The sequence below is a fragment of the Falco peregrinus genome, chromosome 6 (assembly GCF_023634155.1).
Source record: "Falco peregrinus isolate bFalPer1 chromosome 6, bFalPer1.pri, whole genome shotgun sequence".
In the NCBI taxonomy this organism is placed as follows: Eukaryota; Metazoa; Chordata; class Aves; order Falconiformes; family Falconidae; genus Falco; species Falco peregrinus.
Window position 1 is genome coordinate 57,739,642 of NC_073726.1, and position 15,225 is coordinate 57,754,866.

General features: G+C 44.8%; 1 protein-coding gene and 1 long non-coding RNA gene across 11 annotated transcripts in view; one reads left to right on the forward strand and one right to left on the reverse strand.

Moving 5' to 3' along the window:
* The window catches only part of TNRC6B (trinucleotide repeat containing adaptor 6B), a 153,370-nt gene extending 148,268 nt beyond the window's left edge, over nucleotides 1–5,102 (reverse strand). For 8 of the 10 annotated variants that reach the window (XM_055809127.1, XM_055809145.1, XM_055809146.1 and 5 more), the window contains exon 1: nucleotides 4,981–5,102. The gene's annotated coding sequence lies outside the window, so the exon portion shown is untranslated. The remainder of the gene's footprint in view (nucleotides 1–4,980) is intronic. The other 2 variants (XM_055809130.1, XM_055809129.1) reach the window with 1 other exon arrangement.
* Nucleotides 5,103–5,213: 111 nt separating this feature from the next.
* Nucleotides 5,214–6,929, forward strand: LOC129784815 (uncharacterized). Its single transcript, XR_008747920.1, has 2 exons — nucleotides 5,214–6,072; nucleotides 6,799–6,929. It is a non-coding gene; the product is annotated as an uncharacterized LOC129784815 (long non-coding RNA).
* The last annotated feature ends 8,296 nt before the right edge of the window (nucleotides 6,930–15,225 follow it).

The following is a 15,225-nucleotide window of genomic DNA, read 5'->3' on the forward strand; positions in this document are numbered from 1 at the left end:
AAAAAAAAAAGACTCAAGTGGAAAAAAACCCTGCAACCCTAGGATACAGGATGATCAGAGGAACAGGAAGAAGCATTTTCAACTAGCAAAATAGAGGCTAGAATCTAAAAGTCTCTAAACTGAAAATAAAGTTAACAGTATTTATAAAAACTATGTTCTTTGTAGACCACTAGCAAATCAAATAGCATCAAATAAATTTCTGCTAATACAGAACAAACTTCACTACTGAAAAAAATGAATACACTACTAAAAAACCCTTTGTCAGGCTGTTGTTCACTATAGTATTTTTTTAATGCTGTCAAGAGCGATGAGGAAATCATAAAAATTAAGTTCATGTAAAAACATTAATGACTTCTACTTCACTGCTCATTTATACAGTGTTAGCTTATCACCTTTTGCCTAACCTTCTGTCAAGCTATCTAAAATTATCAACTATTTGTTTTGCAACTTTGTTTCTTATCCTTTTATCCGCTAATTAGCTTTTCAGCCTTCAATCTTCTGCCCAACGGGGTCAAACTATATTGACTACCAGTTTATACTTTACACACTTAACTCTGACCGCTGTCCTATATAGCGTGCAGTGTGACTGCTGCCTTATAGTACCTGCCATTTCTCCACAGGCCTAAAAGCTAAACTGGGTAAGAGCTACTTTCAGATCATTTTACCCTTTTAAACAGATAAAGTTTTTAAACAGTGGAAGTCTCAGAACATCAGTTTTCTTCCCAGATTTTTTCACAGAGAAACTATTGTGTTTTTTTCTAATCCACAGACATTAAGTCAGGAAATACATGCAAGATATCCGATTTCAGAACTACTAAAGCTGGCAAGGCCCAGAAATGCAATCCGTACTGACTAGCTGAAACTGGAAAAGGTCATCTCCATAGCTCACTACATGGTAAACACGGAGAACATCCAAACTCCAACCACAACCCTTACACTGATGAGAACTTAAAAACCTCAGAACATTCCCCTACAACATGATGCAAACCATAAGTGCAAAACCAACCTCTCCATCTTACTGCTATAAGAAGGCAAAGGGAAAAATTACTTAATGTACTCACTGCCTATTGCTCTAAAGGAGAAAAAATAAAAACACCACATCTTTGCAGCAAAGCATGCTTACTTCTCTAGAGAGAAAAAAAAAAAGTGCAACACAAAGAGGGTATGAACAGTAAAGCAGAGAAATGTAAGGAAGCATAAGAGTTTTACTATCCACTGAAAGTTACAGGGAACAGCAATCAGAATTATCTCGATTACTATTACCCTAGTCACCTCACAAGCAGAAATACCAACAGGCAACTAGTTGTCTGACAGTGACAGCTGGACCAACTACTTAAAAGTGCCCCTATTTTTATTAGCAGACAGTAGCAGAAAGTTTAGTTTAGATTCACAGGAAATCAAACCAAATTTCTTCAGTCCCTATTCCACACAGTTTGCTGAAAGAACAAGTAAACTTCACATATATAATATATCTGAAAAGGGAGAAAGACAGTAAATGTTAAGCTAAGGAAGACTATCAGCAAGGATCCATGTCTTACTCTACCACATCTGGTCAAACAATTTGAGCAAACTAAGTGTTTGCTCAAAATCTGTGTGCTAAATTCTTACTATTAGAACTGAAAACTGACGTCTTGCTATTGTCTCCCCAAGCTAATATAATGTTCCACCAGTAAAATTTCTGAAATTGCAACAAATAGATCTTTAAAAGCAATTCCAGAGATAAATCAGGCAAACACATTTTATAAGCACTGAGGTGACAGAAAACTTAACTTAAAAACAAACAATGCCAGTTCTTCATAATGATGCATTTACTAATCCAGAAATTATACACAAAAAAACTGGCTGAGTGAAAAATAAAATCGAGTAATAAAAAGTTGAATAGCTACAAGCTGTAAGGTACACTGTAAGTAGAAGTATCACAGAATTTGTAAATCTTCAGTATAGACAGAACCTGTGAATCTAATAGCAGCACTACAGAGCAATTACTGAGGAAAGCCATCACAAAGAAGCTGGAAAATAACTGTTAATCGCTATTACTATTATTGCACAAACCAAACACTATCTACGTATAAAAAGACATTCTGAGAAAATAAACACGATAATGGCAATAAATGACACGAACAAGAGACTCTGCATCCAATCATTCTGCAGAAAATGGAGAATAAAGTAACTGAACCATTAAGCAAACTATTAATAAACTCATTCAAGTCAATAACTAAGCTCCTCAGATTTATTCTATGATCTCCAGTTCCTACTGCTTAATTGTAAATCCAGTCTCTTCTGCAAGCAGAAATACACCAGCTTTACTGGAGGAAATACCCCAACAAAAAACCTCACTCAAGAATTCAAAAAGAACAAACCCCATTCGAACATATTTTCAAATATCTTATTCTATAGCAGTCCTCCAATTCTTTCCACCATTCTGGATGCAGCTATTCATGCCACTGTTACAGATGCAGCTATCTCTATATATGATGTATATTATACATTAGTTCTGCAAAACTAATTTATTTCTAATTTCCTACTTCCTACAACAGAAGACAGATCTAAGGTAAAATACACTACCTCAGAAGTATGCAAAACTCTCTCCTGAAGTTCTCTCCTCCTCAAGTCATCCTCAAACATCATGTTTTAATGATCAAACACTCACCACCAAACAGAGGCATGACATACATTCTACCCAAATGTTTCACTGGACTACTCAGTCACACAATCTCTGGTAGATGAAGTTTGTTTGGGTTGGTTTTTTCTTTTATTCAGTTTCAAGATTTTTATTTCCCAATATTTGAGCTTATTATTTAAAGGAAAGCTCAGATTTCCAGCTAAATTTGCAGCTATACAGAAATTGCAGTAACACACTAATTCATAATCAAGAGACACTGACTGGTTTATAATTACATTAAATATTTTTCCCCCAGTACTTCCACGCTACAGGATTGCGGTGATTCCCTTTACTAAGTATCCCGATAAGAACATTATAAGAAAACAGAAACCAAGTTCACAAGAGTAGTACAACCATTTGAATTCTAGCAATTGCGCTGAAACTTCTGAGCTAATGCTCTACATATGTATAGTTTTACATAAAATTGTATATTCATAAAACATTTACATGCAATATAGCTAACCAAGATGAAAGCAAAAAGTGTAATGATAACCTCATCTAGTTTCTATGAAAAAAAAAAAAAAAAGTGCCTGCACCTTGTGCCCCCAGAACTTCACAGCAGAAAAGCTAACAGACATTTTTTTGTGTTTTACTACCACTCTGGGCTCTATTCCCCCTTCCCCAGCCTCAACTTTTTGAAGGGTGACTTCTTTGCTGCAGAATTTTTTTATTAAAAGAATTATTAAAAGTATTAAAAGAATACTTTTACCTCCTGCTTAGTTAAACACAGGTAGAAGAGTCACCCTGACAAACCACTCCCTGAGGTACATCTACATGGCTGTCCCTACACTAACTGTGGATCATGTAGGAAAACTTGACTTTATCTTTAAATTCAGGACCTCAGGTAACACAGCTGATGACAGCAAGCTTCTCAACAGCACACATATTCCAAGGAATTTGTACCATTACAGAGTCACCACAGGAGAGGAGGGAATCGTTGAGCAACTTCAGCTTAGCCAAACTAACTACAAAGCTGTTTGTATTTGTGCACATATTTAACAACCCTGCGAATCTAAGGTATTACCACCACAGCATTTGTAGCAGAAACTAAACCCCAGATCATCTGGATGGCATTTCCCAGTAATACTGTCAAGTAGAACAGACCTTTCAAATACAGAGCTACACAACCCCCAAAGATCTACTTGCTATTTGTCAGGAAAATTTACTAGTTTTAGAGGATGAAAATGTGACACTGAAACCTAACAAATAACGATTACAAAAAAATAATTATGGATTGTGAACAGAAAAAGAAACTGGTTAACTTTGTTGAGAGGTATCTTAACAGATATTCTTCAGGTTAGTGAAATGTTAAACATGGAAAAATGACATATCGTTTGCAGTAGTAAGCATGTCTAGCTAGGAAAAGACTTTGTTGAAACCTGGTTTTATTCAACAAGCCTCCGTTATATCCTGTAGCAGATACTCCTACGTGCACGAAGCGGATTTGAGCTTGCAAGATACCATGCTACAAGCAGCGTTATCCACTGCCAGTGAAGTGCCTCCAGAAACAAACATTCGCTCATTTTGCTACAAACAGCTGGGGAAACTTTTTTTTTCCGCCTGGGACACACCTCTGAGCACGGTCACTCCCTCCCACCCACATACACACATTTCAACTAGCATCATGTTCAACACATCCAGTGCGGTTTGTAGTGGTATCAACGTAACCACAGGACTGTCCCCACACCACACAAAAGCACTCTTCCCCCCAGCCACAAAAAGGCTCCTCTGGGTCTTTCCGCCGTTGCACATTTTGCCCGGCCTGGGCGAGTCGGCGGCTCTTCCCCGGGCTCGGCAGCCAGCCGAGCGCACGGCGCTGCGCGCCACGGCGCCGGGCAGCGGAGCGGCCTCAGGGCGGCCCGCGCGTCCCGCCGGGGCCCTGTCGGGAAAACCGGAGGGGGCGGCAGGGGGACCCTCGGGGGCGGCGGGGCGCAGCCGCGGCGCGCGACGGCCGCACGTGAGGCGGGCGGCGGGGAGGGGGCGGCGCAAGCCCGACTCTGCCCCGGGACAGGCGCTGCCGGGGTGGAGGAGGGGGGAGCAGCAGCAGCCCCGGCGCCGTTGGGGCAGCGCCCTTGAGCCGCCGCTCGGGGCCCCTCCCGCCGGCCCGGCCCCCCCTCCTCCCCTCCTCCCCTCCCCCCCCACAAGGCACCGCAGCTGGGGAACGGGGGAGGGGGCGAGCGCGGCCGGCGCCAAAGGCCCCCTCAGCGGTGGCGCGAGGGTCCTGAAGGCGGGAAGGGCCCTGAGGGAGGCCCGCGGCCCGACCGACCGCCCTCCGCCTGGGGAAGGGGGGGTGATGGGGGGGCCTGTCCTGCACTCACCGCTGAGGCGCCGCCGCGGTGCGCTGAGCCCCCTTCTTCTCAGTGCCGGGGGCGGCTCCACCCGTCCGCGAAACACGAAGCCAGGAAACAAACGCGAAGAAGCTGCGAAAAACGCCCCCCCCCGCTACGAAAAAACCCCACCGAAAAAAAAAAAAAAAAAAAAAAAACTTTCCTCGCCGCCGTCTCCCTCCCCCGAGGAGCACGAACCCAAACACACCGAGACACGCCCCCGCACCGCCCCTCGCGCCGCCCATTGGACGGCGCCCCGCCGACCCCTATGCTGATTGGCCACCCCTCTTGCTCGTCTTCTCCCTCCGCTCACCTTTCCGCCCCTACACGCTGCCTATTGGGAAGAGCCTCGGAGATCTCTCCGCCCATTAGCCACGGCCCACGTCAATCACAGCAGAACACCCGCCTCTCAACGCGTCTAATTGGGCTGTCGAGTCACTACAGCTTCACTGATTGGCTGCACTGGCTGACTGTCATCAGTTAAAATTGCCCCCTTAGCAACCCTCACTAGCTCCCACCCCTTCTTCCTTTCTGCCAGTTGGCTGCGAGATTTGCGCCTTAAATGGGGCACCAGCGCGCCCGCCCCTACTTGCCCCGTACGGATTGGGTTGAGGGTCGCACCCTCGGACACCATTGGAGAAGGGATGTGCCCGTTACACCGTAGCGGCGCGAAGATCCGCCCACCGAGCTGCTCTCCTTGGCGGCCTCTTCGCGGCGACGTTGGGGCCCTTCTCAGCCGAAGCGGGAGGGGAGGCTACGTCAGGGTGCCTACTTCACTTGCCGGCCCCAAGGGCGGGGCACTGTGACGGGCATACGTGATACCGAATCCGGCCGCGGTTGTCGCCGCTCTGCGGCACCAAGTGCCCCCGCCGCGGAACGGCAATAACGCCACACTCCCTACCGACCCCAACGACATTTACCACTTGCCCCGCCCCTCCCTTCACGGGTATGCCCGCCCTGAAACAACTATTGGGCAGGGAAGATGTCGGTCGTGCTGCTCACTAGGCCATTGGCGGGACGCCGGCGCCTCCGCAGCCAACTGGCAGCCGCCCCCGATGTCAGCCGCCGGATGACACAGCAACCGTAGGCATTGGGGTGGCCGCGTGGGGGAGGGGAGGGGAATGAAGTGCCTTTGATTGGTTGATTTCACTGTCTGTCTTTCTGGAGAGCGGAGGTGGGGCTGGGAGGGAGGTGACGGGCGGGGAGGGAGGTGACGGGCGGGGCGAGCGGGTGGGCGGGGCGGGGCGAGCGGGTGGGCGGGGCGGGGCGGTGTGCGTGCTCTGCCGGGCCCCACGTGGCCCGCGCAGTTGCGCGCGTGACGGGGCCGGGCGAGGCCGTGAAGGGAAAGGGAGGACGGTGCGGTCAAGGTGGCCCATGGCGACAGCACGGCTGGCCCCCGCGCCCCGCCGACTGTGCCCCCGTCTCTCTCCGCACACGGCGGGGAGCGCAGCGCGGTGGGCTGTGGGGAGGGGGATTTGTGGCCCATCTCTCTCCTGCCAGCCTCCATGTTTCGTCAGGCCTTGCCCTCAGCTGCGGAGGCTGGCCCCTGGTGGCGTCAGGGCAACCCGGGGGTGGCCAGTGGTCCCCGCGCTCCCCTCACTACTCAGCCCACGCGTGTTTTACGGGTGGAATCTGGGGTTCATTAGGGGCTGAGAGGAGCTTGGCTGTCGGCTTCCATGAAGCGGCATTTTCCCCTTCATGTTTTTGTGAGCTGGCTGCGGGTTCCTTTGGAACAGGGCCTGAGGCTTTGCAGGCTGCGGCGCTCCAGGCAGCTCGGTCCGAAATACCTACAGTCCTTTCATTTTGCAGACTTCTCTGCGCTGAATATGACTTACAATTTTCAGATGGAAGCAATCGGAAAACCTGTGAAAATCGCTTTTGCAGTGACTACAATATAATTCGTCAATGTAATTGTTAAAAATAAACACTGATCTTCCGTATCTATGGAGTGGGCTGATCCAGAAGCAGGGCTGTGGGGCTGGGCAGGTGGAGACTGAGGCAGGAGCTGGCCTGGGGACACTTTCCTGGGTGGCAACAGTGAGCCGGGGGTGAGGGGAGGCACTGCTGGCCCTGGGGCTGGAAGGGTCTGGAGAGCAGGCACGGGGCAGCGCTGCTCGATTTCAGGCAGGGAAGGAAGAAAATGTGAGATGAATAAGCAGGACCCACGTGGGACAAAGGTGGGTTTAGCATTAGCAGAGCAGAAGAGCATGGCCAGAGGAGCATGGAAGTCACTGAAACTGACAGGGAGAGAAAACACTGAGGGGTATACAAGGAATAACAAGAAGCATGTGGAGGATAAACTAGGAGGAGTGAGAGGGTATCCTTGCTTTTATCAAATTTCTATGCTCATTCTCTTCCTTATTCTCCAGTATTTTTGAAGGCTGCTGTTACCTTAATGGCCGTCACTTCCTGATCTCACCCAGGGCTGCATGCCAGTGTACAATGTTTTAATTTGATCTTCTCCAGAGAATCCTATTACAGCCTGATCAACAAAATGTTGGGCCATTGAAAATACTGTTTTGGTGAAGAGAGAACTATAGCGATGTGATGTGCCTGTCTCATTAGTGAACAGGTCTATGGGTGTTCAGTGAAAACACAGTCTGTCTTGGAAGAGCCATAGAGCCCTTCATAGGTTAGTCATCACCAGGAGGGACAGCTGCCAGCACAGCAAAAAATGTGCTGCTGGCAATGTCAGCAGACAAGATCCATGCGAACTCGGGCTGCACAAGTCAGTAAACAGCGGTGAATCTTTTGATGGCTTCCCCATTCAGTAATGGTAATTGATTTTTACATTGATTGGTGGAGGAAAGAGCCCCATAATACAAATAAGACTTTATACTGGGTATATACAGACTTGTAACTGTAGTGCTTTAAGGAATGCAAAAGGCACTGTATAAATCAATACTAAACAGTAGTACAAATTGGAGATGCATCTCACCTCTGTTCTTCATGGTTTATTCACTGGGTAGGAGCTCTCTATGGCCACATGTATTTTTCTTGGTGTAAGCAGAAATCACTTGTATAATAAGAGTACAGGTTGCACGCACTGGGAGAGAAGGGTATGTCCAAGATGCTGGTTGTTTTTGCCATAAGTGGGAAAAAAAAAAAAAAAAAGTAATTCCCTGTTCACATTTCCTTTCCCCTTACTGGTGTTGTTTTGCAGGTTTTCCTTGGTATGTTTTGCTCAGGGTTTTGGCACACTTGTAGCGGGACATGGAAAGCAAGGTGAAGCAATATGATTTATTTTGCATAAGCCTAGAAAACCAGAAATTTTCATTTCAGAGGAGCCAAAGATACCACACTCCATTGTCCCTGTAGTTTCACGCTACAAAACAAATTTGAACTGTAGAAAGCAAGCAGATTTTGTTGGTTTGAAATGATAACAGATGACTCAAAAATTCCCACCCGGGTTCATCTGTGGTTTTGGGGGGATTGCAGCTCCCACGATAGTTTCTGGCTCTCATAAAGTCCAAACACGCGCAAAATCGTTCTTCCTACTTTTTCATACCTCCCCCATTGCCACTTCTGTCCGAAAAATGGGACCAAGTTGGCTGGTGAAATTGCATTTTTTCATCCACTGGATGTCAGTGTTACACCATTGCTGCGGTGCATTCCCAGGTGCTGGGAAAGATTGGGCTTCATTGAGGTGAGGACTTTTGGAAGATCTTTGTGGTGGACAAGTGATGTGAAAAACCATTGAATCTCAGAGGAACGGGCTTGCTGTGGCATGAACGTGCTCCCTTTGGTTTCTGCAGAAGCAAGCTGGGACCCTGCCTGCAAACGTCTTAAAGTCTCCAGCCTCACAGGGACAGGCACACTTCAGTGTTGGGGTCAATTCCACAACCTTTTGACTACTCCAACCTCATCTCATTATGCCATGAAAATACATGGCCTCTTTAAAAAAAAAATAAAAAATTACTTGAGATATCAGAGAGACAAATAATACTACACCTGACAAGGATGTAGTACAGGTAGAGGCTGTGTGAAGGGACTTCTCTAAACAAACAAGGAGTGCTGCCAGGCTGGGACATTTCCGAATGCAGGAATGAGAGGGGACAAAAGACTAGAAGCAGCTGTGGTATTTGGAGTTGAAAGTCAGGGTTTTTTAGGTCTGATACTGGTTTATTATTTCCAGCAGTGCCACAAAATCTTTTTTATAGGCTTGCTAAGTTTTTTTAATTAATGTACCTGAATGAACTCTGGATAGTCATCACTAAAAGCTACTGATACTGAAAACCAGTTTTTGTTATTCCTGTCTTTTTTCTGCTTCAGATGCTTTAAGCAGCAGCTACCTATCTAGTGGGCACAGAAAGTAACTGGTTAGTTACCTGTATTGCGATAGGTTACTTTTTGGAAAGCCACAGTAAAGTGCATGCTGATGCTCTTTATGGTGCATTATATTCAAGTGTTTTGATATAGAATGTGGCATTTAACATGATGCAGTGCTGAACATTATCTATGACTGAGATGCAAGCAGCACTGGGAAAGATAGCTGTTGTTAAAAAGATGATTTGTAAAAAAATAATAAAAGAATTGATATTCTGTTGTTTTATATTAAGACAGGCTGAGGAGGTTATTTATTCTCTTGCTTACTTCTTTCCCCTGGAAGCTGCTTTTTTAATCTGTTCTTTTCCTAGAAGACTTCAGTGAAGCTTCAGCAGGCATATGACATCAAAGCACCAACAGAATAAACCATGAATATTTGGAAACATTTTGATACTGTTTAAAATACCTATTATCCTTATTTAAAAGTGTTTATCCTGATAATTACTTTCAGAAAAGGTGTCTGCTAAGGATTCAGCATTTCCTGTTCCTTCAATTGAGTGGTAAGATTTCTCAACCATTTTCCTGCTTTTCAGGGAACAAGCAATAGAGTGAGGGATAGGGAAAAGGAATTTGTATTTAAAATAAGGAAGAGCAGATTTCAACCCAATTATTTTTTTTCCTTTCTAGGTCACCTATAACAGCAGAGAACAAACACATAAGAGCAACCAAAGCAAAAAAAAATGAAGTAATGAATCCTAGAATTAAATGAAATAGCGGAAGGAAATTAGGGAGATAATGTAAAATGTAATTTTCAAATTTTTACATTGGTCAGGTGATTAGTTCTAACATTCCTGCTTCACAAAAAATGTAAAAAAAAATCTTTAATGACTTTTAAGTGTTCAGAATCTGAGCTTTAAGTCCCAGTCAGACATCTCCACATCCTTAACTGTTCTCAATATAATAGGCTTATTTTGACATTACCTATTTTTATGCATCATATCCAGGAAAGACATGCAGTTGCAATAGAAACAAGAGCAGTTTGTGCATGTCTTAGGCAAAAAGCTTAGCAGAAGTTTCAGTTCATTGTGCTGTTGCACTCACATGATATTGTTGGAAGGAAAGGGAAAAGAGAAGGTTGTCAGCCCACAGCTAAAGGGAAAAAATTACTAATATAATGGCAGTGTTTTTAAATTGAGAATAATTTATAATAGTGTTTTGTTTTGTTTTGTTTTCCTTCAGGCAAAATTAAAACAATGCTTCATTAACATTATTTGAAGCTATTTTAAATACTGCCATTTTCAGCAAAACAATGTTAACATGGGGGTTTTTTAACAGAAAAAAGGCAATTAGGAATGTTTTGAATAATACTATATTCTTTTATACAAACAGTCTTTTTTTGCCCATTTTTTTCACTATGTTGGCAGAGGAAGATGCTTGCTTTGTGCTTTCTGTTCTGAAAGTGAACCAGCATGCATGTAAGAATTACTGGCTAAGACTGGAGCAGTTATGCTGAGGCAAGAGGTCATGCGACTCTTGAGGCAAGATTTTATTTACCTTTTAACCTCCCCGTTCCACCAGCTTGGTTAGAGCTATGATACCCAACACCAGTAGCAGCCTGTGCAAAACTACTTTGAGTCATCTGTAGCTGAATCCAAATGAAAACTGAAGTATAGGTTTGTGAAAGCATTTACAGTATTTTATTATAAGAGGTCCATCTTCATCATCAGGACAGCATTAGAATTTTACAGCTAGACATAGAGTAACTGCTACAGGCGCTTTCTCCCTCCATTTTCCAATGTTCAGATCTACACTGGAGTTTTTATTTCTCCCAAGTTCTCTAGTTTCACATGTAGTACTAATTTATGCAACCAGTGTATGTCACCGGGCCCCATCACAACAGCAGAAGCAGGTTTGGAAGAAAGAAGAGGGCTGGGCACATGCCTGCCAGTTCCTTCCCTATGCCATAGAAGCTATGGATATGGATATGCCTCTGCACTTGCAAGAGGGGAATAAGGAACCTACATCTGATAATATGACACATGTATGATCAGTATTGATGCTGGGGAAAGCTCCTATCTGTCCTTCTATTTCAAATTCTTATTAGGACAGGAAGAACATATGATTCTTGGGTGGTTTTTTTTGGTTTTATTATCATTATTATTACTACTATTTACTGGGAGTTGTAGCTGTATAGTAATTTAAGATGGCAGCTTTCCAAGGCTTTGCTGTGGTTCTAATTAATTGGGTATGCTGTTTAATTTTTTAACTCAAGCTTTTTCCTCATATTCAAAAGAGCTCCCATTGTCCTTTATTATTAATGAGATCAAAGCAAGCAGAACAGCTGCCATTTGTCCTTAGTCTGTGGAAGTGAGACTGTCCATAGTAAAAAGTACAGCGCTGTCCGCACTTGTCAGCAGGACTGAAAGCAATACCATCAGCAGAGCTGCTGCCCTTCTTTGATTTAGTGAGCTGGACGCAGACAGCAAGCAGGAATAATGGTCTGCAAAAAAAAAAAAAAAACAACTGTAGAAGAAAACGAGGAGTGGGGCCTGGAGAATGGGATAGACTGAAGAGTTACTGGAGGTTGGGGCAGTGGAGTGTGCAAAATGTACAGCAGAAAATCTTGGGGGCAAAAATCAGTTTCCTTTTCTAGTGTGGAAAATCATGCCTCCTTCAGGCAGCCCAGATGAAATTAAAAACATAAAAGTTGCTGTCAGTTTTGATTAGGAATTTGAAGCTACAATGTGACTGTTTAAACTCTCCCACCTTTTGGACAGTGGCTATATTATTCTCCCTTCACAGGCCTCCTTTTCTTCCCAAAATTTCTCAACTGGTGTTTGATGAGGAAACGTAACAGTTACATGTGTCTTAAGAAAAACCCAACACCAAAGAACTCCAGTCCTGAGTGTTTAACTGGACTGCTAACTGACACTTGCAAAGGGGCCAGAGTCAGTCCTGGCAGGACTTCCTGGCAGGAAGACAGAAAGTGAGAATAATTCAGGAAGGGAGCATCATAAGAAAGAAAGATGGAGGAGAAAACCAGCTGAAAGGCAGCGTAAAACTGGGATTGGTAAAAAAAATGTAGTTAATGAAAACCTCAGTGCAAGGCAGAATGAGGGTGGTGATGTGAAAAACATGGGGAAGATGTTGTGTGCCTGGGAGTGGGAAGCTATATGGGAAGTTTCTTGGATCTAAGGCCAGCGTTGCACGTGGAGGGTGTATTTTGGTATTTTGTCCCTCACACAGAGCTCTCATCAGCTGCCACCTTCTCCTTGCCTTTGCGTCATCCCTGATCAGCTGCAGGGAGTCCCTGGCCAAGACCCTGCAGAGATAGCTGTGTGTGGATGCAGACAGTGGGCTACCAGGACAAGGAGAAGAGCTATGAAGGAAAACGGCCCATGGTCACCCCACGTGAGGTGGGGCAAACCCCGTGAGGAAGGCAGCAGCAGCCCTTCCTGTAACTTTGCCTCCGGCAGCTGCAGGAGCAAAACCCAGCAAAGCTGGGTGGGCCAAGCTCTTTTTTCATTACTACTCAGACCTGCCTACTTGCAAACCCCGTGACTCACTTGCTGCCCCAGCACTGCTTCTGCAATGGCTGGCAGCAAAGCCAATGCAGGTTTGGGAGTATAGCTTTCTGTGTCACCTCCTCGATGGAAATCTGCCAGTGGCTTCCCTGTGGCTGCCATGGGATCGGCTGCTGGGAGCTCAAGGTGGGGCTGTGGGGGCAAAGCCCGCAGGCCGACTCTTAGGAGCAATTACAAGACATCTTAGTACTGGGAGGTGATGATCTCTTAGGAGACACTGATAACCTGCATGAAGGCACCAATGGAGGAAGACTCATTTGCTCAGGGGCTACAGCAGTATTTGGTCCACTGTGCCATTTTCTTTTTGCGTAAGAAAGGAAAAGTAATTGAGATTCCAGTGGGATTTCATCATGTGCAAACAGCCCTTCTCTCTCCCTCACCTGGGAAAAAGCAAGCAAAAACCCCAGGGCTTTCCTTCTAATCCTGCCCTAAAGCAACTCCTGGATTGCTAGAAGAAAGTCAACACTGTGCTGGGGTTCGCTTGCTTTTTTTCTGAAAGAGAGCAAAATGTTCTTTCTTTTATGGCTGCAGTTCTAGCTTCAAGGACTTCCTTAAAAAGAAAGCGTGTTACCTCTCAAGAGCCCTCAGCAACTCAGTTCTAGTCTGTTTGCTTCCATTGGTTGGACCACACTCCATTTCTGCTGCTGGATTGTTTGCTGTCATTTAGGATCTTACAGAGCTTAAACCAGCCCAGGTATCTACAGTACCTCATCCAAGGTAAGCTGTCGTCCTGCTTCCGCAGGGCAGTGCTAGCGCACAAAGAGCAAGGCAAACACACATCTAAGCTACTCTCCCAAGACATTCCAGACCAGGGCTGTGTTCAAGAAGACAGGGAGGCTGTGTTTATCAAGGGAGCCCACGTTCACCAAGGGAGCCCAACTCCTCCAGAATACCTTCTGTTGCAGCAATTGCTTTTGTAGCAATATCCAATGCAAAGACCCTACAGCATTTCCAGAGGTGCCCTCACAGTAACAACGCTGCTGTGCATGGGTGAATTCCCAATTACTTATACCAAACACTGCATAGGTGGAAGATTTTGAAACAAGGTGGAGCCTGCCTGCAACAACACCCTCCTTTTGGCTGCAGGGTACAGCATCCGGAGCTGGCGCCTGTGCTTGTCTGTCTCTTTGTTCTTGTGAGTCTGTCTCCATAGGTGTAAAGAGGAAGCTGTTGGTCATACCGTGCTGTCGGTAACTTCTGTGTAAATCCAGTGTAACCCCACTGGGTGCCGGGAAATTAATCTGGATTTGCAGAAGCATAATTTTAACTCTGTAGCTGAATTAACAGCTTTAAAGGTGGTTTGGTAATTGGTGAGAAACCAGTAGAGACTGCTCCAACTTCCAGAAAACTTTTGATTTATTGAAATGCTGCAGTTATAAATAAAGAACAAAGGAGGCGAATATATTACAGCGTCCTCACTGCAAAAGGGCAATGGCAGGTGCTTTGATAAACCAGGAGACAGGTCATTATTTCAGTGCAATGGCTGTCAAAACATCTACCTACTGTACCTCTCCAAAAAGTTATTTTTTTAACTTCCTTCCTATGAGATTTATTAGACTGTGAAGAAGAATCTCAAACAACTGGTAGAATAATTTACCTAAAGAAAAGGTACATTGGTGAATTGACCTGCATTGTACTGGGGCAATGGACCAGACAACCTAGTGGCCTTTTCCATTTCTAATGTCTATGATTATCACAGTTACACTTCAGGACACTAAACAGAGCCATTTTCTTCCTTTCAGTAGCAGCAAAATGTCAGTAACGGCCACGCTAAATCAGAGCAATTGATCCTTTTGCAGATGTGTTGTGCACTTAGCAAGATGGCTATAAATGATCCCACTTTCTTTAGATTTGCTATTTTCTGTTTCTGTCTTGCAAGTGCTCAGCACAAGGGGACTTGCCAGCCAAGGGAAAGAATTTCTGGTAGGAGATTAAGGATAACTAAGGAAATGGTTGCATGACCTATAAAGAGAGGATCATAAATATTGCAACAGTAAAACCAATACTCTTTCAAAGTTTAAATAGCTTTTCTTTTCAAACACCTGAGGTAAATGCCCTTTTCCCAAGGTTGTCTAGCATCTACACCTTGAGATTTCGCAGTGTTTCACCAAATATACTGTAATTTCACAGGGAGCTAGCTTTTTCTTTTACTTATCTTTCGTTGTGGAAGTGTCCCCCTGCCAAGAAGTTGGGTCCAGCCACCTGAAGGTTTCTTATTGTTTCCTCTAGTACTGAAGTTTCAGAAAAGCCAGAGCATAATAATAATAAAATAGCCCCTGTATTTCTTAAGCACACCAAACAACACAAGAAGGGGCAAGTATGGTTCTGCCCTTTATAACCAAGCAGCAGCACTTACACCTTTTCTTGTGTCCTAGGGAGAACCTCA